The 27515-nt window shown below is 44.0% G+C and overlaps 1 protein-coding gene and 1 non-coding gene across 2 annotated transcripts in view; one reads left to right on the top strand and one right to left on the bottom strand.

Annotated features, from left to right (window-relative positions):
• Nucleotides 1–27515, top strand: part of LOC126456448 (acyl-CoA Delta-9 desaturase-like) — a 218777-nt gene that overhangs the window by 179841 nt on the left and 11421 nt on the right. The gene's annotated exons all lie outside the window — the stretch shown is intronic.
• LOC126458739 (U5 spliceosomal RNA) lies at nt 8521–8636 on the bottom strand. The gene has a single exon (XR_007585709.1). It is a non-coding gene; the product is annotated as a U5 spliceosomal RNA (small nuclear RNA).

The raw sequence follows: 27515 nt of genomic DNA, 5'->3' as shown, positions 1-27515 counted from the left end.
ATGTAATTCATGTTTTTGTACCGTAAAATACAACCGTTTTTTATGCCGCCAAGCATTAGTTTTTGTTATTTCTTTGTATTACTTTATTGTATTTTATTCCTTTCTACAGCGACGTGAAATCCCAAATAATTAAAACATTTTTTTCGAATGTTCTTTTACTTTCTAAACCCATCTGCACGTTCACGTGGTCATCTATTTTTGTTAAAACGCTTTGACCGGATACCTTCCCTTGTTAATGTTTCTCATTAGTATGCACATTGTTTTCTATTGATTAAGGGTTTCGTAAAAACAGCTACAGCTTGTAAGAATATAAAGCAATTGACAAAAATCTTGCCGTGTTGTTACAATTGTAATGCTACTCAAACCCACCACATGGAAACCAGCAATGTTTCGGTTCACATTCGTTTCCTGTACGTGACAGAGAACAGTATAACTGAGTATTAAATGGTCTTTTATGTTGTGAGAAAATATAAGTAGCGAAACCAGCTTAGTCAACTTGGTTAAATGGCAAAGAAATATCGTTTATCAGACTGCATTGGACGACTATAGACAGACGAGAGCGAATTCGTACTCAAGCGTAGTTGTCCAGGTGATTGAAAGTTAATACTCTGTCATCAGTGTCCAATCATAGGTTCACCAACCTGAGGGCGTAGCGAAGGAAGACCAAGGATACGACGAGCGCCAGTGACATTTTTGTATTACATCCAATTTTTATTTCTCTGGATATTATAACGGTTTTGGGAGATAAAGGTTTGCTGAAGGGTTGGCTGAAAGCGTGGGGTGGTTCCCATGGCCTGCTCATCGTATTCTCAATTTGCGGTCCCCGGGAGTTAATCCCTAACGTACTGCCGCAACAGTGTCATGGCACCCAAGTTTCTACTTGAGGTGCACCAAGTACCTCTAGAACATCGATGTCAACACGAATCCTGCCGTTCTGTTGCCCTGAAATGTGAGAAATTTCGCACCATCTCAACAACATTTCTTTTGGCCAATCCAATATATTGCCTTCCCTTCTATACACGGATGTATGCTTCGCCAAAAAATAGTAAAAGACCATTCAAACTTGGTATCAATTTTAGAAACGGTTTATGTAATTTTGTACGACATATCACGGACATCTTTGCAGTATTCGCCTCTATTTTAAAGCTTTGAGGCAATTTTCGATGAGTCCCATTGGCTAGAAGCCAACGACGTCTGGGCTAAGAACGGAGAACTTCCGTTTTCCTGACTTTGGTTGCCTGGGAGTCGTACCGTCTTGACTACTCACTTGTTTCCTGGTTGTCACCCCGTCATCACTGTGCAGGTCGAAGATGTAAGTCTCGGTTCTTGCTGTAGCATGAAGTGTTAGTTTCATATATCAATGTCCTAACTCTGAGCGACTCGCAATTTAAATGATTCTTTGTGTAGCGTGAATGCGAGGTTCACTGGGTCATTTCACTTGTTCATTTGCAAATCCAGTTGCGCAGAGGAGGAGCTATAATTTTGGTCTTCTTTCAGTCTTCGCAGGGGTGTGAATCAATATTCTACATTCTTATCTACGGATTCTTTTCTTGTTAGTTTTCTGTGTTTTTGTTTTCCAAGGGTAACGCTGGATTAAGATCCCAAATGGTCTCTTCATCTAAATAAAAGTGTAGTAATTTGTGAAATCGACTTCTATACTTCTGGAAATTGAAATAAGAACACCGTGAATTCATTGTCCCAGGAAGGGGAAACTTTATTGACACATTCTTGGGGTCAGATACATCACATGATCACACTGACAGAACCACAGGCACATAGACACAGGCAACAGAGCATGCACAATGTCGGCACTAGTACAGTGTGTATCCACCTTTCGCAGCAATGCAGGCTGCTATTCTCCCATGGAGGCGATCGTAGAGATGCTGGATGTAGTCCTGTGGAACGGCTTGCCATGCCATTTCCACCTGGCGCCTCAGTTGGACCAGCGTTCGTGCTGGACGTGCAGACCGCGTGAGACGACGCTTCTTCCAGTCCCAAACATGCTCAATGGAGGACAGATCCGGAGATCTTGCTGGCCAGGGTAGTTGACTTACACCTTCTAGAGCACGTTGGGTGGCACGGGATACATGCGGACGTGCATTGTCCTGTTGGAACAGCAAGTTCCCTTGCCGGTCTAGGAATGGTCGAACGATGGGTTCGATGACGGTTTGGATGTACCGTGCACTATTCAGTGTCCCCTCGACGATCACCAGTGGTGTACGGCCAGTGTAGGAGATCGCTCCCCACACCATGATGCCGGGTGTTGGCCCTGTGTGTCTCGGTCGTATGCAGTCCTGATTGTGGCGCTCACCTGCACGGCGCCAAACACGCATACGACCATCATTGGCACCAAGGCAGAAGCGACTCTCATCGCTGAAGACGACACGTCTCCATTCGTCCCTCCATTCATGCCTGTCGCGACACCACTGGAGGCGGGCTGCACGATGTTGGGGCGTGAGCGGAAGACGGCCTAACGGTGTGCGGGACCGTAGCCCAGCTTCATGGAGACGGTTGCGAATGGTCCTCGCCGATACCCCAGGAGCAACAGTGTCCCTAATTTGCTGGGAAGTGGCGGTGCGGTCCCCTACGGCACTGCGTAGGATCCTACGGTCTTGGCGTGCATCCGTGCGTCGCTGCGGTCCGGTCCCAGGTCGACGGGCACGTGCACCTTCCGCCGACCACTGGCGACAACATCGATGTACTGTGGAGACCTCACGCCCCACGTGTTGAGCAATTCGGCGGTACCTCCACCCGCCCTCCCGCATGCCCACTATACGCCCTCGCTCAAAGTCCGTCAACTGCACATACGGTTCACATCCACGCTGTCGCGGCATGCTACCAGTGTTAAAGACTGCGATGGAGCTCCGTATGCCACGGCAAACTGGCTGACACTGACGGCGGCGGTGCACAAATGCTGCGCAGCTAGCGCCATTCGACGGCCAACACCGCGGTTCCTGGTGTGTCCGCTGTGCTGTGCGTGTGATCATTGCTTGTACAGCCCTCTCGCAGTGTCCGGAGCAAGTATGGTGGGTCTGACACACCGGTGTCAATGTGTTCTTTTTTCCATTTCCAGGAGTGTATATGATATCCACCACTTAGCACTCCCTTGAAGGGGCCAAGTTCCTGTGCTCCCTACGATGACACAGGCAAATTCTGGTATCTAGCATTATTAGTCATTTGTCTGCGATCTGACTATTTGCTGCCGAAGAAAAACTATCGACAACAGCCATTGCCAGTCTCAAGCCCGGGGCAGCATCTCGCAATCTGTCGAAAGAGGAGGGGGGAACTGGGCGAAGAACCAGCCCTGCCCTTGGGGTTAACGTAAAAGCTAGAAATTAAAGTCCGGACATGTCCATTCATGTATCGGGCGGTATTTAGTCAGCGTCTGTCTTATGTTCGCGGCGGCTGGATAAGAACACACTGACACTAACAATTCCCTTTTTAATACTGGTGGACAAACGTCTATCCCCGCAGCAAAAATAGGGTAACTATGGTGTGGGACGAAAAATCTCCAGGTAGTCATGACTCCTGAAAGGAACGCAAAGAGACGTTTGGATTCTAGAGTGTGTGCACCACCACGATAAGACGATATGGGGAACCTAAAAACCTCTGTAATCTGAAATTGTAGTTTAAGACGAATTATAAATTTGCAGCCATAAATATTAACTGCTACTGCAAAGTTGGGAAACTCAAGCAGATGATAGAATTTTTGAACTGCAACAACATCCTGCTAAAGCCGTCCATAAAACGAGGTATGCTGCTGACCTAATAATGGATAGCGAAAACTATCGAATTTTTGTAGGTAAATCGGCATTTACACTTCCCAACTCAAATCTCAGTATTTTAGGAACGGCCTTTGCAGTTCGCAAAATTAGACTCTGAAGTGTTGTTGGTTTTTAATTCTTCAGTGCCAGTCTCTCTGTTTTAACAATTACATTCAAGAATAAGTATGACTCAGTACTCAATTGTCATGCACCAACATACGAAGACAACAGGAGAAACCGAGACAAAGGAGAAAACTTCTGCGGAGATCTGGAAAACAGGCTGTCGAAAGTTCACAAAGACAACATAAGAATCACGATGGTCTTCAATGCTCAACCAGGTAAGGAGAAATCTTTTCAAAAAGTTATAATAAATTGACCAGCTCTTAAGAGGACTAGCACGAATTGCTCAAGCTTAGTAGAAATATGCAAGCCGTTGCAAATTACAATCGTGACAACATACATCAAAAAACTACCTCGAAACAAAAAACACGAATACTAAGAAAACTTAATTTGGGACAATGTCCTACTGACAACGTCTTAATCTCCCGGTACTGTTTTCAAGAAATCAGGTACGTTAAAGAGAGGGTTGGATGTTGATTCAGACTACTGCCCAACTGAGGTACACGTGAGACCTATTCCAAAACATAATATTATGACACCAGTCAGTACGACTAGCAGAATTAATTATGAAACATCGAAAAAAAAGTAATGCGATCTTCAAAAGATACTGAAGGAAGTTAATGTTGATGCCAACAACTTTACAGAAACAATGAAACATTGTGCAGTTGAAATAGCTCCAGAGAGAAGCAAATGAAGCACATATGGTGGAATAATGAATGTGGAGAAACCCATGGGCAAAAAAGAAAGCTTGGAACTACTTTCAGTAATTGGAAAACCTATTAATTTGAGAAGAAGAGAGCAGATAAAATTGTTAGGGCACAGAAAGGGTGCTTTCAAATGGATCAACTTGAAAGTATACAGGAATACTTTAAAAAATATAATAAAAGACACTATTCCAAAACGTTCAAGAACTTTGTATGTGGGTATATTCCGCAACTGCACTTAATAGAAAAGAAAACTGTAAGTTACTGGTAGTATAACGAACTGTGAACAAACGACCCGGGAGTTAGAATTCCATAACAATATTCCAAATGAAAACTCAAAACTACCAATCATCGGTATGATTAAAAATTGTATCAAACAATTAAACACAGCAACAAACCAGGTGAATATAGTCTCACAGCAGAAATTCTAAAAACCATTGGAGATCTGAATGTCACAATTATAAAAGTAAACCTGCAAAAAGTGTGGAATACTGAAACAATTCCAGAAAACTGCAAGATTACATTAGTTCAACCACTTCATAGACAAGGGGACAAACAGATGTCAATAACTACACTTAGAATACAAAACCTTATCGAAATCTTTTCAAGACATATTAAATCCTCAAGCAGATAAACAAACCATCAGGTTACCTTCCATTCAGAAGTCTGTTGCGCTGAGCGATTGTTATGTTGACTTGTAAATAATAGATTTCAGCTATAAGTCGTCCTTTTTAAATTTTTTTTGGCAGATCTATATTTCAGCTAGAAACTAGCCATTCTCAATGCACTATCATTTTTGATCAATGCTTGTAATGCCTAACTTTGAACACTCATAGTATTCAATGAACTGTGGATGAAGTTCGACCAACAGGCTTGCAGTCAATAAACAAAAAGAAAAAAAAATTGTTCAAATGGCTCTGAGCACTATGGGACTTAACTTCTGAGGTCATCAGTCCCCTAGAACTTAGAACTACTTAAACCTAAATAACCTAAGGACATCACACACATCCATGCCCGAGGCAGCATTCGAACCTGCGGTCGTAGCGGTCGACCGGTTCCAGACTGAAGCATCTAAAACCACTCGGCCACTCGAGCCGCCCAGTCAATAAACAATTTTTTACAGTCAATAAACAATTTTATGTGTGCCCCTCTGCATTATCACTCATGCTTACTCTCCTTCCTCAGCAGGTCTAGTTGTGGCGCCATCTAACTGAATTATAAACTTTCGAGTAGGGAAGTCGATCCTTCCGTCATTCTCGCATATACCTTCCCATCCTATGATACAACTGACCATAAATTTATTAATTACTGTGAAGGTGCATTGAATCGCTACATATACTAGTTTTAGTGTAAGCATCGTTTGTATCTTCACCATCTGCACCAGTTGTCAACAGCTCCAACTGTCCTACATCTGGTTACATGTAAATTAGCCAATTCCTTTCTTTGAGACAACCTTTCAAGGAGATCATATTTACCGACGCAAAAGTGTCGAAAACAACAGTAACAGGAAGTCCTTCAGTACATAAATTAATTCAAAACAAACAAAATTATACATAATCTAATTCAAAGAAAAACTTTTAATTTATTTGCTTTTACCGCTGAACTCGTTTCCACTGGATAATCCCCATCACATTTATTTGTTTCAACGTAGAGTTCCTCTTTCAGTTCTGCACCATCACTATACCTGAAGAGCTCCACGTTCTGGATGTAGCCGCTGTAAGACTCTTCGACCACTCCTCCGGTGCACGATATGATCGAGATTAGTTTTCCGGGTGGTACCCTTGTTGGATTGCACATGCACCATTTACTTCCGTAAAAATCAGTGGTTGCTCCTGCCAGTACTGATTTGCTTGTTGTTGAGGAACCGTGTGGTTTGTTTGATACCACCGTTGGTTCTGATTTTGGCTCAGATGGTTACTATACATAAGATTATGTCTCTGATCTGGTATATTTTGTTCGCTCTGGTTAAGCCTTAAACCTGAACCACTGCCGTTCTGTTTGTGAAGACCATGATTTATATTATTCCCATATTGCGGTTTAAGAGACTGATTCATACTGTTAGCTATGTGGTATGGCGTTTGGTTCTGAATGTATGTATGTTCATTATATTGGTTTGGATTTGGCATAAACCCGTTTCCTTGTCCCTGTCTGAACTTTACATCCTCTTGGATTAAATCCACGTTATCCTCGCTCGCACGAATCAGCTTATAACGTATTTCCACTAGTAACTTTACCTTCAATATGAGTAATAAGTCTTTGTGTGAAATGGGTTCATCACAGTAACGGGCTTTTTCATATACTTATGTGGAAACACTTCTGGATTAAAAACTTGTTGTTCCAACTGTTTCTGTATCCCACGTGGCCAGTATTTTGCGAGGAAGACACGTTCAGATTCCTCATACGTCAGATACTGATCCATCATATCTGTAGCCCAACACGCTGAATCCCTTGAAAATATCTGCAACAAAGCTGATCTTTTGCGTCACTGTGCACACTCAGGGTAAAACTCCAGTAAATACTGTAGTAAATAGGACGGGATTAACAGTCATCTTCCCTGCTGAGAAAGGCTGAAATTGCCTATGCTTTAACAGCTTCTCTTCCATCAGCGCCGCTGTATATAAATTAGTAGATGAAAGCACACCGCTGGCAGCATCAGAACTGTTAGCAGAAAATGTCTGATACCCCTGCAGGCTGCTTCTAGCTGGTGCGGGGCTCGAGGTTTGTCATATATGCTCGCCACGAATCTCTGGTTTCGGATTCTGTATTGCCCCTTGGACCTCTTTCATTTCTCTAGAAAACATGTCGACTGACGTATTTTTTTTTCCCCACCCAACGAAGTCTGAGCCAATCTGCTCCTTAATTTACTGTAACACGATCTTTCATACTTCAGTGGAAGGCAAGTTCTCTATCGATGGGTTAGAAATAGCTTCCTGTATGCTTTGTTGTACGTAAGCAGAAACTTCACCTCCTTCCACTCGAGCCTATTCTTCAAGTTTATTCGAAAAATGCGTCCTATGTTCGTTAAATTTCTCAGAAATGAGTCCCTCATATCCTGATGACATACTGTTAATAGTCGTTTTTAACTAACCTACCGCAGATTCCACAGTACCCTGACGCTTGCTCATATCCTTAATATGCTGTGAAACCTCTGTCAGTTCGTTCGAAGATTGTTCTGCGTTATTTCATTCGACATTTGTTCTCATTTTCTAGTTGTACCTGAAACAGGAGCAGTAATCTACTCTTAAATCTTGCTCAGTTACAACGTTCTGTACCTTAGTGTTCATTTCAGGTTGCTTAGTTTCTATATCCTCCCTGCAGGGAAGCTATTGCCTCTGCTCCCAAAGATCAAGCGGTCGTCGATATTGCACGTGACCTCAAAATGATGTCACGTTTGCAGTAAGTGCTGTGAAACGAGCGTAACACTTTTCTCTCGTCCCAATGCGTGTCAGATTACTCCACATAGCCAAGAGTTTCTTTCTCGCAGTTGACAATGTTTCTGTGGCAGTTACGCTAATATCGTGATCTTTTCCACGTGCTTAGCGCTTAGTTCGTTTATCTACGGTTCTTACAAGAAATATTTAGTAAAACTGACACAATAATGTTTCATTACAGTTCCACTTCTCATTATCAACATAGTTATGTTGTTACGCCCTGCCACGATATTTCTTCCTGTGAACTTTCTAATTAAATGTTAGCACAAATCATTGCATTTAACGTTTTCATTTCAGCGTCCAGAAGAAGTTTCATTTTTGAACGACCAGCCAGAAGTCACACGGATTAAGATCAGTTCGTCTTAACGGCTTGGCTGTAGGGAAAAGACGATCGATAATTCTAGCATTTCTAAAATGCCTCTGCAGCAGCCACTTCACAGGCTGTGAAATGTGCGGAGGTGCGCCATCTTGCATAAAAATGTTTCTACCGGTACATCTATTAAATGAACTAAACGATTATTATTAAAAAATTTATGAGAGACTCATTTAGTGTCCCCCTTCAGGGAAATCTTTAGTAACAGGGGAAGATTTATTCGTTTGAATGGAAACCAGAAACAGCAGCATATGCAATATGGTTCAAATGGCTCTGAGCGCTATGTGACTGAACATTTGAGGTCATCAGTCCCCTAGAACTTAGAACTACTTAAACCTAACTAACGTAAGGACATCACACACATCCATGCCCGAAGCAGGATTCGAACCTGCGACCGTAGCGATCGCGCGGTTCCAGACTGAAGCGCCTAGAACAGCTCGGCCACAACGGCCGGCATCAGTATGTGACGATAAGTTGCAACATGACTTTATCCAGCTTCGCACTGTCGCGGCTATGTCCCTCAAAAAATTTCACAAAATCCGTTTCAGTATTTATCACGGGCCGGCCTTAGTGGGCGAGCGGTTCTAGGCGCTTCAGTCTGGAACCGCGCGACCGCTACGGTCGCAGGTTTGAATCCTGCCTCGGGCATGGATGTGTGTGATGTCCTTAGGTTAGTTGAGTTTAAGTAGTTCTAAGTTCTAGGGGACTGATGACGTCAGATGTTAAGTCCCGTAGTGCTCAGAGCCATTTGAACCATTTATCATGGAAAGTTATAGCTTACAGAACATATCATGAATATGACCAAATATGTTACATGAAAATGTCGTGAAGATCCATCTCCACCTCCATGGTCTGTGGAGTGTAAATTACCGTTGCTCGACTTGAGCACAGGAAAATTCAGGCCAGTCTGAAACCCACCGTTAGAGCTCTGGTGTACAACATGATTTAAAATGGTATACAAAATTGTAATCTCCACGGATGCGGATAAAAGTCTTAACGGATGTTGATAAGAAGCTTGTGGAAGGGAGAAGCCTACTAGCACTCGGTTACGAAGTGAAGTTAAAATATAATACACATAAGCTTCCAACACCACCTTTTTATTACGAAGTCCACTAACTGCACAATGAAATGTTCGGGCTTCCTATAACATCACTTCGCGAATTATTAAATTCGTGACCTAGTCTTCTTTGTTGTCACACCAGAAAAGAAAACACGATAATTTACTTACACGAGTGTACATCCATTTACAGTTCGTAAGGTATCGCTCACTTGTCTCGTTGCGTCTAATTCGTGTCCATTTTACCTCCAATGTTGAAACGTTTAACCAATTACCGTCACACGTAAAATATTGCGAAGCTCCTACGAGAGAAAAGGATTACAGCTTTAAAACGAGTCATTTTGTCTTCGCCAATAATTCCACCCTGCTCGACAGCCGAATCATGTTAAATGTTTGATGATCAAGGGAAAGGGCAGCGTAGAATTCTGAAACAAAACGATTAGGCCGCCGCGACAAGTGCTGAAATATTCAGTACTCAATCACCCAGTCGCATCACGCAAATAACCTGATGGCTATCGACCGAAACCCAACAGGTAGGCTACAAGCACGCTATCCACGGACTGATGGACTTACGATCTGTAAAGCAGCTTCGAAGTCACTGGGAAAGGCAAATGAAGGGGCGGATAATCCTATTTGTTTCTTCAATTAATTACCTTGTTAGATTGCCGTGTTCGGAACGATGAACGCAGACAAACTCCTGAGATTGTACAACCTGTCAAAGGTATAAACGTAAGAGGTTTTCCGTGATGATACAAACTTTCAAGGGTGACAGAGAAGACAAATATATCAATTTGGAATGAGGAACACTGGTCCGGAAACGATTAAGTCGAAGGTCGCAAAGTCCGAGTCGCTGGTTATTTCTGCCGGTAGAATACGTTGACCTAAAAAAACGTTTATAATTTTTGTCATACTTGTACAGAGCTTCACCAAGTGATCAGAATATAGTACTTAGCATAGAGTTTCACTTGCGCGTTATAAGTTAGTGACGACTATTTTCGAAGGACAATCTTGTATTATTAGGTTTCCTGTAAAAAGGCAAACTCTAAGAATACTTGAAACTAATTGTTTCGTTTTTATTTACTAAACACTGACCAACAGAATTTTCCCTGACAAAGTAAACTCAAACTTAACCTATTCATTTATTACCCACAATATACAAGCGCCAACGCCATCTGACTACTATACATTGACAACATGACTTCCAATAATTAACACAAAAGAATGGCTTCCAACTGCAAGAAATCCTAACAATAATATAAATCCATAAAATATAAATTAAATAAATACCAAAATACGTCCGACACTGTTAACTGCCTAAACTCATTTCAGTCACGAATCCCGATAGTGAAAACCCCGTTCTTTTTTGATACTCACTTACCTCACAGAAAATCTTCATAACACCAACTACAGCAAGCAGCAACAACGGCCAGCTAAATAAAAAGATTCTAACTACTATAGACTCTAACTACTAGGAGGAATATGGTTGTCAAAAGAAAGATTTTGTTGGAGAGCAAACGTATTTAGAAAATTTTGCCTTATTCATGTGACATCCAGTTGCAAAAATTATATAGTTGCCAAAAATTCCACTACCCAAACATATCAACCATACATACATCATCATACCTTTCCTTGCATATTTTCATATACGAAATTTCACCTCGCTTTACATTGCGTGACCTACCAACACAGAGTCTCCACTAAGAAAAACATGTCCATACACTTCCCTATCAACTCGCTAACTGCTAGTCCATCAAACCACAGAATCTCTTGCAGAGGGCGCAATTAACACGGTCTATAGCGCTGCCAACATACAAACAGGCTACTTCTTTTGCCCCTGCTCCCCTCAAAAAAATTTACAAAGTATTTTGAGCAGTTGTTAAAATTTTTATACAAACAGTATCAAATAGAGCAGATGCACACAAAGGTTAAGTAATATGCTGTTGGTCAATAAAGTAAAAATTCCCCCCACAGTCCCTAAAGACAGTGCTAATAATTCATCATAAGAGAAGTCTACGTCAGTTTTACGCACAAAGGCTGAGCGATTTCGTTATCATAAAGGAACACATTCACAAGATGTGCTCGATGAGAGCGACAATTGTTGTCCTTTAGGACGAACCCTTCTCCTAAATGCTGCCGATATGGCCGCACTGTACTTCGGAGGATGTCATCCCTGCATCTTAAAGCCGTTTCATTGCCTTCAGTGACCACCAATGGCATACTTTGGCCCCACATAATTTCTGTCCGAACAACACCGTTTTGGTTCACTCTGAGACATCTGGAAACTTTCCTTGATGAGAGTCCCTCGTGACACAAAGTAACAAAGAGTACCGGATCCAACTTCGGAATTGACCTTCTAGGCATGGAGGAACTAGAGACAACACAAGAAGTGTACTTCCTTCGTGGTGTTATGACTGGGACTGATCGTCTGTCTTACCCAATCCATTGCATAGGCACTGCGCATTCACGGTCCTTTACATCTTTGTGCGGTTTGAGTGACATCCACGAACAATCTAAGGGGCTGTGTTATTGATACGATGTACACGTTCAGTGCCAGTGTTCAGGAGAGCTTGTAATCGATGTGGTCAACACTTTTTTAAAATATGTGTATTAGAATTTCACCGGACAGTCCGCGCCCGGTAGCTGAGTGGTCAGCGCGACAGACTGTCAATCAAAAGGGACCGGGTTCGATTCCCAGCTGGGTCGAGGTTTTCTAGGCTCAAGGACTGTGTGTCGTGTTGTCCTAATCATCAATATTTCATGCCCATCGAGGCGCAAGTCTCCAAAGTGGCGTCAAATCGAAAGACTTGCACCAGGCGAACAGGAGGCCCTCGTCACACGACATTATTATTATTATTATTATTCACCGGGCATTACATTAGTAATCCCCTGGAGTCCAGACTGGTCGGCTTGCAGCGGATATTTGGCGTAGAACTGAAAACTGGTAATCATGTAACCCTCCACCGCTTATTTAAATAATGGCAGTGAATTTGTGTATAAATGCCCACGATTTATGGAACCAGTGGAGTAATGTTAGTTGGGGTCGAGACGTGACAGAGTGGCAGAAAGCAGGCTATCGTGGATGGACGTGCCCGTGACCACAATGTGAATGAAGCTGCCTGATTTGTCCTCTATTAACGCTGACTGTCCAGTGTTTCTACACGGACTGTAGTACCACTCGCAGTCGGTTAACACGGCGCCAGGAAGGCTGTCGCAAGAAGACCGTAACCAACAGGGACTGACTGCACCTCAGTGCCATGACATGTCAATGTCAAACGGTTTCAAACCAAGAAGGAATTGATGCTTTCATTGAATGCACGTTCATATCAACCAGTTTTTGAGCATGTATTGTGAAGGAAACTTCCAACAATGGACATTTGGAGCAGGTTATCGCAAAAAAGGCGATTGCTTACAGCAGCACACAAAGCTGCTCGTCTTCAATGGGACGGACCGGATAGAAACTAGACAATAGCTAACAATACGTGTGGATGTACAGCGTGGTCCGGCGACTCGCGATTTTGCCTCTTTTCGAAATAATGCGAAGCGTTGAGTGCACCGACTGACCAAGAAACTGAAATGTGTAATTAAAGTCGGAGATAGTTCTGTGATGTTTCCGGACTGTTTTTTGTTCCGTGACTTTGGTTCACTCATTCAGGTTACCGGTTTTTCTCGGACTTCTAGCCGCGTCAGTTGGTTTAAAATCCACGAGCTTTCAGCCGAGTACTCGTCGGTCATTATCATGTGTTAACTGTCGAAAGATCGTTGCCGCCGTTATTGTATAGGGTATTTCCATAAGAGCGTGCAAAAATTTAACAGGACATAGAAGATGCTGCACTGAACAATTTGAGGTATGGAACCTGGGATGGGAGTAGCCAGCTTAAGGAGATAATAGGAACAATATTACATTACTGTGTACTTTTTTATTTGAGTTAGTTAAAATTAACTGCAAATACCATCACTGATACAATGGATGTACCATTTGTACTGTATCTTGGAAGTGCTTAAACTGACGGCCATCAACCTCAATGCAAGCATAACATCGGAGAACAATATTCTGACTCACCCTGACAAATATCCCTCGTGTATTTTGAATCACATCAAAGGCAGCCAAAATACTGACAACTAATTCCATCTCAGTATCCGCTGGCGTCTCATACACAAGTGGCTTTAGGTTTCTCCATAGGAAATAATCAAGAGGATTCAGGTCAGGTGATCTCTCAGGTCATGGAATAGGATCTCCCCTTCTAATTCAGCGACCAAGAAATAAAGCACTGAGAAGGTTGTGGACATCCACACTGAAGTGATGCGCTGCACCGTCCTGTTGCATCCACTTCCTCTCACGAACAGACAAGCATACGTTCTCCAACAATTCATGTAAAACTATTAGAACGAACCTTGAGTACAGGTGGCGATTCAGACGACCAGCTAGAAGATATGGCTCGTCCTCCTTGTTTCCTTGCAGGAAATAAAGAAACGTACACGTAAGAAGAAAACAGCACAGTACGTGTAAACTTGTAACAAATGGCTCTGAGCACTATGGAACTTAACTTCTGAGGTCATCAGTCCCCTAGAACTTAGAACTACTTAAGCGTGACTAACCTAAGGACATCACACACATCTATGCCCGAGGCAGGATTCGAACCTGCGACCGTAGCGGTCGCGCGGTTCCAGAAGTAGCGCCTAGAACCGCTCTGCCATTTCGGCCGGCTAAACTTGTAGCATATTAGTTGTAAATAACCGGTCGGTGTGGCCGTGCGGTTCTAGGCGCTTCAGTCTGGAACCGCGTGACCGTTATGGTCACAGGTTCGAATCCTGCCTCGGGCATGGATGTGTGCGATGCCCTTAGCTTAGTTAGGTTTAAGTAGTTCTAAGTTCTAGGGGACTGATGACCACAGATGTTAAGTCCCATAATTCTCAAAGCCATTTGATCCATTGTAAGTTGTAAATAAGCTGGAAAACAGTAATGCTAGACAAAGCGGTGGACTTCCTTAAGCTGGCTTCTCCGACCCCAGGTTCCGAGCTACAGATTGTTCAGTGGAGCATCCTGTACGTCCCGTTAAATTTCTGCAAGCTTTCACGAAAACACCCCGTAAAGCAGCACTGCTTTTCGTGACGTCACCGCTGCTGCCTCCAGCACCATATATGGCAATGTTTTCGTTGCGCACCTGGGGGATAATAGCGCGCGGGAAGAATGATTGTCGATAAGCCTCTGTGTTAGCTGTAATTTACCGAATTTGCTCGATGTGGTCCTTTCGCGAGTCGAATGTGGGAAGAAATAAAATTGGTCTGACTCTTCCCAGAAAACACTCTTGAAATTTCAGTACTAAACCGCTCCGTGATGCAGAATTTCTCTCTTGTAACGTCTGACAATGAAGCTTGCTGAGTACCTGTGCAACACTCTCTCGCGGAGTAAAAGATCCCGTAACGTAACGTGCCCATCTTCGTTGGATCTTCTCTGTCTCTTCTATCAGTCCTACCTGGTCAAGATCCCAGGCTGATGAACAGTACTCGACAATCGGAAGAACAAGCTCCTTGTAATCTACTTCTTTAATGGATCAATCACATTTCCCTAAGATTTTTCCTGTAAATCTCGATGTGGCAAACTGCTTCTCCCACTATTTTTATACGATCATTCCACGTTATGTTACCCCGGATATATACTCCTAGATATTTTACAGTAGTTACCGTTTCCAGGAATTATTCATCAATAGTGTAACTGCGCTGTCTTAGATTTCTTTTCCTGTTAAGCGCAATATATTTACACTTTTTTACGTACAGGATCAACTGCCCAGTCCCTGCACCATTCACCAGTCCTGTTTAGGTCCTTCAGTAAATCGTTAAAACTTAATCAATTGCATGTGGAGTGGCTATCGAGTACAGTATAGCGTGTTTCAAAAAGTTTCTTCCGATTTCACAAGACTACATCTTTAACCTAACTAGAAATAGGAACTTGCAGTAAATTTTACCTTATGCTGCCAACTGTAAATTTCTGCTAAATGTAGTTTCCGGCAAGTTAGCTAGGTCCTCCATTACCTATTCTGCATCAGGTCGAGGCAGTTATCAAGACAACGAAAAAGGTATTTTGCGTGCTAAACTTCAACAGCTATAATTAAGTTACATCTGTGTGGCGTGATTTTCGCCGAGAATGTGGAACTGCACCTCCTACAACGAAAAAGGCACGTATACTTCGCACTGCACCATTGTCCCCCAAGGCCTCCTTTTTTCATAGTACATCCGTCATTTTATTCATCAATTTTGTTGTGAAAGATTTCGCATTTGGTGCCACATAGCAACAGGAGTGCATGCAGTAACTCTAGACATGATCACAGAAGTATGGAACGAGTTTGTCTAATGCCTGGATGTTAGTCATGCGTCCTGTTGAGAGCACATTGAGTACTTGTGGAACTTCGACGTTAAATTTAATTGTGAAAAGTACTCTGAGGTTGTATATGCAATGCTCGTGAAATATAACCTTTTTACAAAATGGTTGGTTCTCTTGAAAATAAAAAAAATTCATAGTCCTAATAATATGTAATATTTTAACCCAATTTTCTATCTTCATTCGTATAGAGACATTTAGTTCATGCTTCTGTCTTCATTTATACTGAAGATACTGTAGTGATGCAAATATCCTGATTTGTCACAACAAAGCTGAACATATCATACTGAGGGAATATTAATATTAAGTACATATGAAGCAGAATGTATGGCCAGCATCTCTTCTCGAACCTCTCGATCGATTTCAACCAAATTTGGTACACAAGCAACACATGTCATGAGTATCAGCGCTGTGGGGGTTAGAACCTCCTAATTCGCAAAGAGTAGAAACGTAGGCGAAAACGTATTTTCACAACAGGTGTGTTGTAAGGGAGTAGTATCGGTCTGCCATATCGACCTGCATTTTAGAGTACCCTACACACCAGTGGCAACAAACGATTTTCCAGCCCCAAAAATAGGCTGCCTATACGACAGGTGTTTTGTGTCGGAGTAGTATAAGCCTGTTTTGTATGGCAGCCTACAGAGGGGGCAAGAGGGGATGAATAGGGGATGGGGGAACAGGAGGGCATCGACAGTGAGTGGAGGGACGGAGGGGAGTGGCAGAGAAGGGGAGGAGGAGATTGACAGAGACGAGAGGAGGAGATGGATAGGGAGATGAGAGCAAAAGGAGGTGGATAGGAAGAGGGTGACAGGAGAAATCGAATAGAGAGGGGGGGGCAGGAGAAGTTGAATAGGGAGAGCTTGGGAGGAGGAGATGGATAGAAAGAAGGAGCAGAAGGAGATGGATAGGAAGAGGGTGAAGGAGAAAACGAATAGAGGGGAGGCAGGAGAAGTTGAATAGGGAGAGGTTGGGAGGAGGAGGTGGGCAGAGAGAGAGCAGGGGGAGGAGGTGGACAGAGAGAGAGGGGAGGGGGAAATGGACAGAGAGAGTGTAGATGAAGATGTAGTCAGAGGGAGGGGTGGAGGAGATGAACAAAGAGACACGAAAGAAGAAGATGGCAAGACAGAGAGAGTGAAAGGGAGGATATAGAAACAGAGATCGGAGGATGAGATGGATCGAGAGAGGGTGGTGGAGGAGGAAGAGGTAGTCACAGGGTGTGGAGGAGAAGTGTGCAACATCTGTGACAAAATTGTACATTTGTGGAACGATGGTGGAAAGGCTAAAATTACAAATTAATAGTTACATTTTTTTAAATTGTCAATGACGTGAGTGAAGTACATGACAGAGGAAAGGCATGGCTCAATTTTAGCTCTTGGTCATTTATTGCGAGGTATTTTCTACAATGGTTGGTTATTGAAGCAGGAAGTAAGAGCGAGGCCGCTTATTTCAAACTCGGTGAAGAAGACAGAGATAATTTCAGTCTCAAGTCTCGTGCAAAATCAATCTTTTCATGTGTCTACGGCACCAATTGCGCTGGCAGCCTGGGAGGAGTCAGTGTACAGATTTTCTGAGGATAACCGCGGAAAAAAGGCCAATGTTTTTCGGGGTGGTACAAAAGCCCACTGGTAGACGGACAGCGTTAATGAAGAGACTGTCCATGCAGCTGTCTCCTCCGTATCCAACTCCAGGTCCGTACTTGACAGAGGTCACTGTCGCTGCAGTTTGCAGGTAAACTCCCCATGCATGGAAAAAGCCTAGTGCAGTTGTTGCTGTGTTTTCTCCCACATCCATCGGATTTCTATGCACTTTCAGCTCTACAGCTTGTGCATTGAAATGCATTACGAATTTACGAAGTTTTTAAGAGGATTCTTGTGTTTATAAATCACATGGGGAGCCCAAATAACAAATTGTTTCCTGTTACCCCCTCCTCCACCCCCTCATTTTGTTACTCTGAAATCGATCCACGAACACAAATTGCTGTTCAACCTCACAAATTTGATCGAACCGAACCAGGTTGATCCATGGCATTTCTGTTTCGAGTAACGCGCGCACTTACTCCATCAGAAGACCCGTGGAGTTGTATTAATGTGGCGATGGTATTTTATTCAAATTTTTCAGGTAGGTATACATGCACAGACGGTGCCATTGACCTCAGGTTGAGACGACACATGGGGTACTGCTAAAACGATCGTGTGAATCTCTTCGAAACACCCAGTAATATATCGAAAGTTATAGGGAAGTAACAGCCACACCACTCTTATTACGGACGGCGCATGCCTTAATTTTCAAATGGTTCAAATGGCTCTAAGCACTATGGGACTTAACATCTGAGGTCATCAGTCCTCTAGAACTTAGAACTACTTAAACCTAACGAACCTAAACACATCACACACATCGACGCCCGAGGTAGGATTCGAACCAGCGACCGTAGCAGCAGCGCGGTTCCGGACTGAAGCGCCTAGAACCGCTCGGGCACAAAAGCCGGCGCATTAATTTTTGATAACTTTGGACTAAGAATTGTCTTGATACAATATTAGCGGTAGCGCACAGAAGATGCTCACTTTCATTTACGTGTAAATTACCAGGACGATGACTAATTCAGCAGAAATGAAAGGATCAGTAGTTGCAATAATCTTGTACGAACCGTTGAGAACGCTATGTTACATTCGCTAACAGTTACCAACACACGTTTGCGTTGACTAGCGGGTGGAAACAGTCAATAATTGGTTGCTAAGCCAGTAATGGCATGCTGCACCAACGTATACTGTTTTTCTGAAAGACATATAATCCCTGCGTTTTTTGAGAGATATCCATATGATCTGTGCGAACGTAAGTGGTTCTAACGTGACTTGAGTTTATTGTCTACCGTAACGAGTCCGCTACCTCGATTTCCGACATGTACATTCTTTTGATATGGAAGGTGTTTCAAAGTCCTTCCGACAAACGTATAGGGGTGACAGATCACATCTTGGGGAGCGACTTTTGTCCAACACGCTTCCCTGCGATGCCAGGTTTCGTTAAGACTGGCTATGCCCCTGAGGTATGGCATGACGTAGGCACACTGCAGCGTTCGTATGCACTGTGTGTTGCCTCCCACCCAGTCACGAACTCTGGGTGAAAGGAGACAAGTTGCGCAAAACTGAAGTTCCTGATCTGCTTCTAAAATATCTTTCTCCACTCACAGTCACTCATTCTTTTGGTTTATTGTTGGAAAGCACTATCAATTTACTGGGGTAAGTAGTATATTGCACATGTGATTAAGAGAGCCTGCTAGTTCGGTGAAATCTCGTTATTCCAGGGGAACTGAATACTAAAGGACGTCTAGCACAATATTGTGAAGCATCGGCGAATATTTTATTTCTAACAAAAGTAGAAGTGATCTGTCACTCCTAGACCTTGGTCGAATCCTGACAACTACTAATAACGGATACAGTGGCGTCTTATAAAATGCCCATAAAGGAGTAAGTGGAAGGACTGGACCTAGGGGGGGGGGGGGGGGAGAACTTCATTCACCTTTTATTGCACACTAAGTTTTATTTATGTAAACAGTTATTCCAAATAACAATTATAATGAAAAGTTTGCCAAATGAAAGTTTACGAGTTATCTAAACAGGCACAAGTTTGCCCTGGAGACAATAATTCTGATCCAGATACAATCACTACACTAGGATTAAATAACAATTCTATAAACAGCTTGTCGCTACACATCAGACGGCAGAAGCCGATTTATGCTAATCCACCTTTCATGGGATTATTGTTTCATGATTAACAGTAGAATGATAGCGAACAACCGTTACAGATCAAACGGCAGAAGCTAATTTACGTTAATGCAAATGTCATGGGATTACAGTAATGTGATTACAACAAAATGCTTTCGGTGTTAAGTATGTCGAGGGCTAGACTGAAGACAAACTGAACAGTGAAAAAAAACTGACTTACACAGTAAATGACACGCTTGCAAATGTATTCGTAGCTGAATAAATAGAACAAGCAGCCTTAAAACATGCAACTCTTTCATCCAAACCACAATTTCGCTAACGCCTGAAAAGGGTAGGCAATAATTACATATACAGAGATTCTTTCTAAGTTTGTGAACCTTGGACCAGTACACGACATTTACATTGTAAACAGATCTGAGGTCCAGGTGTCAACCGGGTGCAGACACGAACGCCGTACACAACAGGCAGCGTGGACGACGGTCACCTAGCTGTCCCACTCGACCACCAATTGGCGGCCCGGCCAATAGTGCGAGCTAGACAAGTCTGAGACCGACTTTGGCTCACATATACTCCCTCCAATAGTATTACCTTCAAAACAGGCAACCGTCGCTGGGCGTGCTTGGAGCATAAACGAAACGTTAGAACGTACTAAATAAGAAAGGCACGCAATGGCCCGAGGGCTTAGGGCAAACCAACACCCCAGGTTCAATTACGATCCAATAAATCGTGCGTCCCGATGCGACTACAAACACGCTACAACTTACACTCCTTAAGTAAATAATCCTATCCTACGAGGGCAGTTCAATAAGTAATGCAACACTTTTTTGTTCTCGGCCAATTTTGGTTGAAAAAACCGGAAATTTCTTGTGGAATATTTTCAAACATTCCCGCTTCGACTCGTATAGTTTCATTGACTTCCGACAGGTGGCAGCGCTGTACGGAGCTGTTAAAATGGCGTCTGTAACGGATGTGCGTTGCAAACAACGGGCAATGATCGAGTTTCTTTTGGCGGAAAACCAGGGCATCTCAGATATTCATAGGCGCTTGCAGAATGTCTACGGTGATCTGGCAGTGAACAAAAGCACGGTGAGTCGTTGGGCAAAGCGTGTGTCATCATCGCCGCAAGGTCAAGCAAGACTGTCTGATCTCCCGCGTGCGGGCCGGCCGTGCACAGATGTGACTCCTGCAATGGCGGAGCGTGCGAACACACTCGTTCGAGATGATCGACGGATCACCATCAAACAACTCAGTGCTCAACTTGACATCTCTGTTGGTAGTGCTGTCACAGTTGTTCACCAGTTGGGATATTCAAAGGTTTGTTCCCGCTGGGTCCCTCGTTGTCTAACCGAACACCATAAAGAGCAAAGGAGAACCATCTGTGCGGAATTGGTTGCTCGTCATGTGGCTGTGGGTGACAATTTCTTGTCAAAGATTGTTACAGGCGATGAAACATGGGTTCATCACTTCGAACCTGAAACAATACGGCAATCAATGGAGTGGCGCCACACCCACACCCCTACCAAGAAAAAGTTTAAAGCCATACCCTCAGCCGGTAAAGTCATGGTTAAAGTCTTCTGGGACGCTGAAGGGGTTATTCTGTTCGATATCCTTCCCCATGGTCAAACGATCAACTCTGAAGTGTATTGTGCTACTCTTCAGAAATTGAAGAAACGACTTCAGCGTGTTCGTAGGCACAAAAATCAGAACGAACTTCTCCTTCTTCATGACAACGCAAGACCTCACACAAGTCTTCGCACCCGAGAGGAGCTCACAAAACTTCAGTGGACTGTTCTTCCTCATGCACCGTACAGCCCCGATCTCGCACCGTCGGATTTCCATATGTTTGGCCCAACGAAGGACGCAATCCGTGGGACGCACTACACGGATGATGAAGAAGTTATTGATGCAGTACGACGTTGGCTCCGACATCGACCAGTGGAATGGTACCGTGCAGGCATACAGGGCCTCATTTCAAGGTGGCGTAAGGCCGTAGCATTGAATGGAGATTACGTTGAAAAATAGTGTTGTGTAGCTAAAAGATTGGGGAATAACCTGGTGTATTTCAATGCTGAATAAAACAACCCCTGTTTCAAAAAAAAAATGTGTTTCATTACTTATTGAACTGCCCTCGTAATAAAGCCAAGGCAGTGCACTTAGAACAATATTAGATAAAACAACATCAAATTAGTACCAAAACAAGTTAAAAAAACTGTCACTGTCTTCAAGCAGTAGCTAAATCACTCAAACCCCAAGTATTTTATACAAGCAGTTCAAATCACACTTGCGTAAGATTACCTCAAGGAAAGGCATAAAATGATAAATTAGCCTTACAATAATTACACGTCCTTGGTTGACCAAAACATTAAAAAAAATGGTTCAAATGGCTCTAAGCACTATGGGGCTTAACATCTGAGGTCATCAAACCCCTAGAACTTAGAACTACTTAAACCTAACTAACCTAAGGACATCACACACATCCACGCCAGGGGCAGGATTCGAACCTGCGACCGTAGCAGTCGAGCGGTTCCGGACTGAAGCGCCTAGAACCGCTCGGCCAAAAAGGCCAGCCCAAAACATTCAAGACTTGGCAGAAAGATCTGACGGAATGACCATACTTTGGTGTATCGGTCTGTTCAAAGATAACACAGTGCTTTCCGAAACTGGCTAAACACTAAGATTTAGAAATAATACATAGTAAGCCCCCAGCCTTAAATGGTACATTAGAATATCGACGCAATCAGATGCCAACACGAATTACTAAAGTTAGAATGGCGCAACAAGTTTCGCAGCGGCGAACCACAAGATAAATTGCGCACAGAGTTTCGTCATTGAGAATCAACCAGTAATCTGTCTCAGGCTCACATTACTTGCAACAAGGAGGACAGAAAATGTGTCCCTAACGAATGAAGTAAATACAATGATATCACCTTATTAAGTGGGTTGAAGTCCATGTCCAACAGTATCGGAAAGGTACGTCACGAGTCAGGACCTCCCAACAACATATAATCGGCTAACGTCCATCAAACTTCTGCGCTACGCAGTACATCCCAAAACGCGCCCAATACAGCGGGCGCCGACCTCAATGGACGTTTTCATAGCAACAGTATTCGCCGCCAAGGTTGCCTTTCGTCTCCACACCCTGTTACTAACAGCGCACGTTCGCTCCGTCCATCGCCTCTCTCGTGCGCGCCACCTCGCAACCACATCACGAGCGCAGAAAGGATACGATCTCAGGAAGAGAATCGATAGGATAAAAGCCAGCTCGATTCGACGATCATTATTTACTTATTTATTTATTTTAACCCATTTTGTGTAATTCTTAGCATTCCACAAGCACATTTTCCTTTTCATTCTCTTCTGACCACTTCATCGCTCACACAGCTCACGTTTAACAAGTGCAGTTGGCGGATGAGAAACAATAATCCGCGCAGTTGGTAGCTCTCTGGGCTGCTCACACCGAGGCGGATGAAGAAGCGCAGAGCGCGCGAAACCTTTCGATGCTTCCCTGCCGCGCGAAGTGTCCGCGTGGTTTGAGGCGTCCTGTCACGGGCTGCGCGGCCACTCCGGCCGGAGGTTCGAGTTCTCCCTCGGGCATGTGTGTGTGTGTGTGTTGTTCTTAGCATAAGTTAGTTTAAGTAGTGTGTAAGTCTAGGGGCCGATGACCTATGCAATTTGATCCCTTAGGAATTCACACACGTTTGAACATTTGATGCTTCGCTGAGATGCCGACAACCAATGAAACACGAGGAAGCAGTTGTTAATTCGATCCAAACATGACTGGATGCTGTTCGCTCGCACTCCATAGCGTTTACACCCGAGAGAATGCTCGTTCGTTTATTTTCGTTTGCATGTGCTCACTCAGTTGTAAACGAGGCTTAAGGATTGGAAAAAACTTACTCATTACATACGTCAGGCAAAATTTCCTTGGAGGGAAAATCAGATAACAGAATCGTCTCTTTAAAAGTCGACACGGATTCGGGAAACAGCAATCTTGCCAAACTGAGCTCGCTATATTCGTCCAAGAAGCAGCCAGATTGACACCGGGTTCTTTGTTATTAGGATGGCATCCGATACCGTTCCGCACAGAGCCTTTAGTGTCTACAATTTGTGATGATGATGATAACTGCCTAAATCCAAACCTCGGAAAGATGCAGATCTGCGCCTTGAATATGAGAAACCAGGAAGCCAGGAGGAAGTTCAATGTTATCTGCAGAGGGCAACAACCTTGCCACTACGATCTTCCAATACACCTGGGAGTAAACCTGGATCGAAGTCTCACGGTCAAAGTTCGTTGCGCAGAGCGAAAGCTACACTACTGGCCATTAAAATTAATTGCTACACCAAGAAGAAAAGCAGATGATAAACGGGTATTCACTGGACAAATATATTATGCTAGAACTGACATGTGATACATTTTCACGCAGTTTGGGTGCATGGATCTTGAGAAATAAGTACCCAGAACAACCACCTCTGGTTGTAATAACGGCCTTGATACGCCTGGGCATTGAGTCAAACAGAGCTTGGATGGCGTGTACAGGTACAGCTGCCCATGAAGCTTCAACACGATACCACAGTTCATCAAGAGTAGTGACTGCCGTATTGTGACGAGCCAGTTGCTCGGCCACCATTGACCAGACGTTTTCAATTGGTGAGAGATCTGGAGAATGTGCTGGCCAGGCCAGCAGTCGAACATTTTCTGTATCCAGAAAGGCCCGTACAGGACCTGCCACATGCGGACGTGCATTATCCTGCTAAAATGTAGTCTTTCGCGAGGATCGAATGAAGGGTAGAGCCACGGGTCGTAACTCATCTGAAATGTAACGTCCACTGTTCAAAGTATCGTCAATGCTACCAAGAGGTGACCGAGACGTGTAACCAATGGCACCCCATACCATCACGCCGGATGATACGCCAGTATGGCGATGATGAATACACGCTTCCAATGTGCGTTCACTGTGATGTCGCCAAACACGGATGCGACCATCATGATGTTGTAAGCAGAACCTGGATTCATCCGAAAAAATGACGTTTTGCCATTCGTGCACCCAGGTTCGTCGTTGAGTACACCATCGCAGGCGCTCCTGTCTGTGATGCAGCATCAAGGGTAACCGAAGCCGTGGTCTCCGAGCTGATTGTCCGTACTGCTGCAAACGTCGTCGAACTGTTCGTGCAGATGGTTGTTGTCTTGCAAACGTCCCCATCTGTTGACTCAGGGATCCAGACGTGGCTGCACGATCCGTTACAGCCATGCGGATAAGATGCCTGTCATCTCGACTGCTAGTGATACGAGGCCGTTGGGATCCAGCACGGCGTTCCGTATTACCCTCTTGAACCCACCGATTCCATATTCTGCCAACAGTCATTGGATCTCGACCAACACGAGCAGCAATGTCGCGATACGGTAAACCGCAATCGCGATAGGCTACAATCCGACCTTCATCACAGTTGGAAACGTGATGATACGGATTTCTCCTCCTTACACGAGGCATCACAACAACGTTTCACCAGGCAACGCAAGTCAACTGCTGTTTGTGTATGAGAAATCGGTTGGAAACTTTCCTCATGTCAGCACGTTGTAGCAGTCGCCACCGGCGCCAGCCTTGTGTGAATGCTCCTGTCGGTTAAATTTCGCGTCTGTAGCACGTCATCTTAGTGGTGTAGTAATTTTAATGGCCAGTAGTGTAAAAGTATCTAGTCGAAACAACAGCATCCATGAACTTCTTGGCACCAGGTGGGACTCACAGCTGTGGTTCTGCTTCGCTGTAGCAGAACACACAGCACCAGTATGAAGAAATTCCAATGATGCCAAACCGGTGGATATGGCGTTGAATGAGATTGGATCCATTGTGACTGGTTGCCTACGACCAACTCTGCCAGCAAAATTTTATCAAATTATTGGAAGCGTCGTTTGGTACCCGCAGAAGAACAGTTGCAGAAATGGAGAAAAAGAAGCAGGAAATCGGTCTCGGACACCCCCTGTTTGGATAAGAACCACAAAAAACTATATTTAGGTCACGGAGGAGTTTCACGCAAACATCAGCAATTCCATCAGCGCCTGTGAACCCGCCGAACAGAGCTATGGCGAAATCCATCAATCGAATGGGTTGGGAAAACCACCATAGAGGAACCGCTGCGTGCCTTAGTGACTTCGAACGTGGACTGTTCACTGTCAGTAGAGAAGTATTGTAAGAACAGCAGAATGGGTCGGTCAGGGGAGCTCCGTGAATTCGAGCGTTGGATGTCCGCTGAATAATAATTCCATCAGTGACACTTTAACCTTTGTAAAGCTGGCGTAGTCGATTATTGGTGACATGACTGTGACGTGAAAAAGCAAAGGAGCGCGAAGGAACAGTTACAGTTAAACCAAGCTGACCACATCTACAAACCACTTCTACAGACGCACGGGGAGCGCCGAGCACTGCGGAGGGTGGATGTAAAAACATCACAAGAAATCAGCGGAACGAATCACTCCTGAGCTCTAAAGTGGTACCAGCAGAGCAGCTACCACAGCGATTATTTCTACAGAATTACTAAGCACAGTTGATAACAGGGTACGAATAATTTGTAGAGATGAATAACGCTACACCCTGTGGCAATCCGATGGAAGGGTTCGGGTTTGGCGAATATATAGGGAACGTTACATGCCATCATCTGTAGCGCCCACAGAGAAGTACGAAGGAGGTATTGGTGGTAATGGTGTGGTCTCATATGTTGTTGTTGTTGTGGTCTTCAGTCCTGAGACTGGTTTGATGCAGCTCTCAATGCTACTCTATCCTGTGCAAGCTTCTTCATCTCCCAGTACCCACTGCAACCTACATCCTTCTGAATCTGCTTAGTGTATTCATCTCTTGGTCTCCCTCTACGATATTTACCCTCCACGCTGCCCTCCAATGCTAAATTTGTGATCCCTTGATGCCTCAGAACATGTCTTACCAACCTGTCCCTTCTTCTTGTCAAATTGGCCACAAACTCCTCTTCTCCCCATTTCTATTCAGTACCTCCTCGTTAGTTATGTGATGTACCCATCTAATCTTCAGCATTCTTCTGTAGCACCGCATTTCGAAAGCTTCTATTCTCTTCTTGTCTAAACTATTTATCGTCCATGTTTCACTTCCATACATAGCTACACACCATACAAATACTTTCAGAAACGACGTCCTGACACTTAAATCTATACTCTATGTTAACAAAAACGCTTTCCTTGCCATTGCCAGTCTACATTTTACAGGGTGTTACAAAAAGGTACGGCCAAACTTTCAGGAAACATTCCTCACACACAAACAAAGAAAAGATATTATGTGGACCTGTGTACGGAAACGCTTAATTTCCATGTTAGAGCTCATTTTAGTTTCGTCAGTATGTACTGTACTTCCTCGATTCACCGCCAGTTGGCCCAATTGAAGGAAGGTAATGTTGACTTCGGTGCTTGTGTTGACATGCGACTCATTGCTCTACAGTACTAGCATCAAGCACATCACTACGTAGCATCAACAGGTTAGTGTCCATCACGAACATGGTTTTGCAGTCAGTGGAATGTCTACAAATGTGGAGTTGACAGATGCCCATTTGATGTATGGATTACCACGGGGCAATAGCCGTGGTGCGGTACGTTCGTATCGAGACAGATTTCCAGAACGAAGGTGTCCCGACAGGAAGACGTTCGAAGCAATTGATCGGCGTCTTTGGGAGCACGGAACATTCCAGCCTATGACTCGCGACTGGGGAAGACCTAGAACGACGAGGACGCCTGCAATGGACGAGGCAATTCTTCGCGCAGTTGACGATAACCCTAATGTCAGTGTCAGAGAAGTTGCTGCTGTACAAGGTAACGCTGACCACGTCACTGTATGGAGAGTGCTACGGGAGAACCAGTTGTTTCCGTACCATGTACAGCGTGTGCAGGCACTGTCAGCAGCTGATTGGCTTCCACGGGTACACTTCTGCGAATGGTTCATCCAACAATGTGTCAAT

Source organism: Schistocerca serialis, chromosome 2, assembly GCF_023864345.2.
Source record: "Schistocerca serialis cubense isolate TAMUIC-IGC-003099 chromosome 2, iqSchSeri2.2, whole genome shotgun sequence".
NCBI lineage: Eukaryota > Metazoa > Arthropoda > Insecta > Orthoptera > Acrididae > Schistocerca > Schistocerca serialis.
This window is presented reverse-complemented; position numbering and strand designations above follow the sequence as displayed.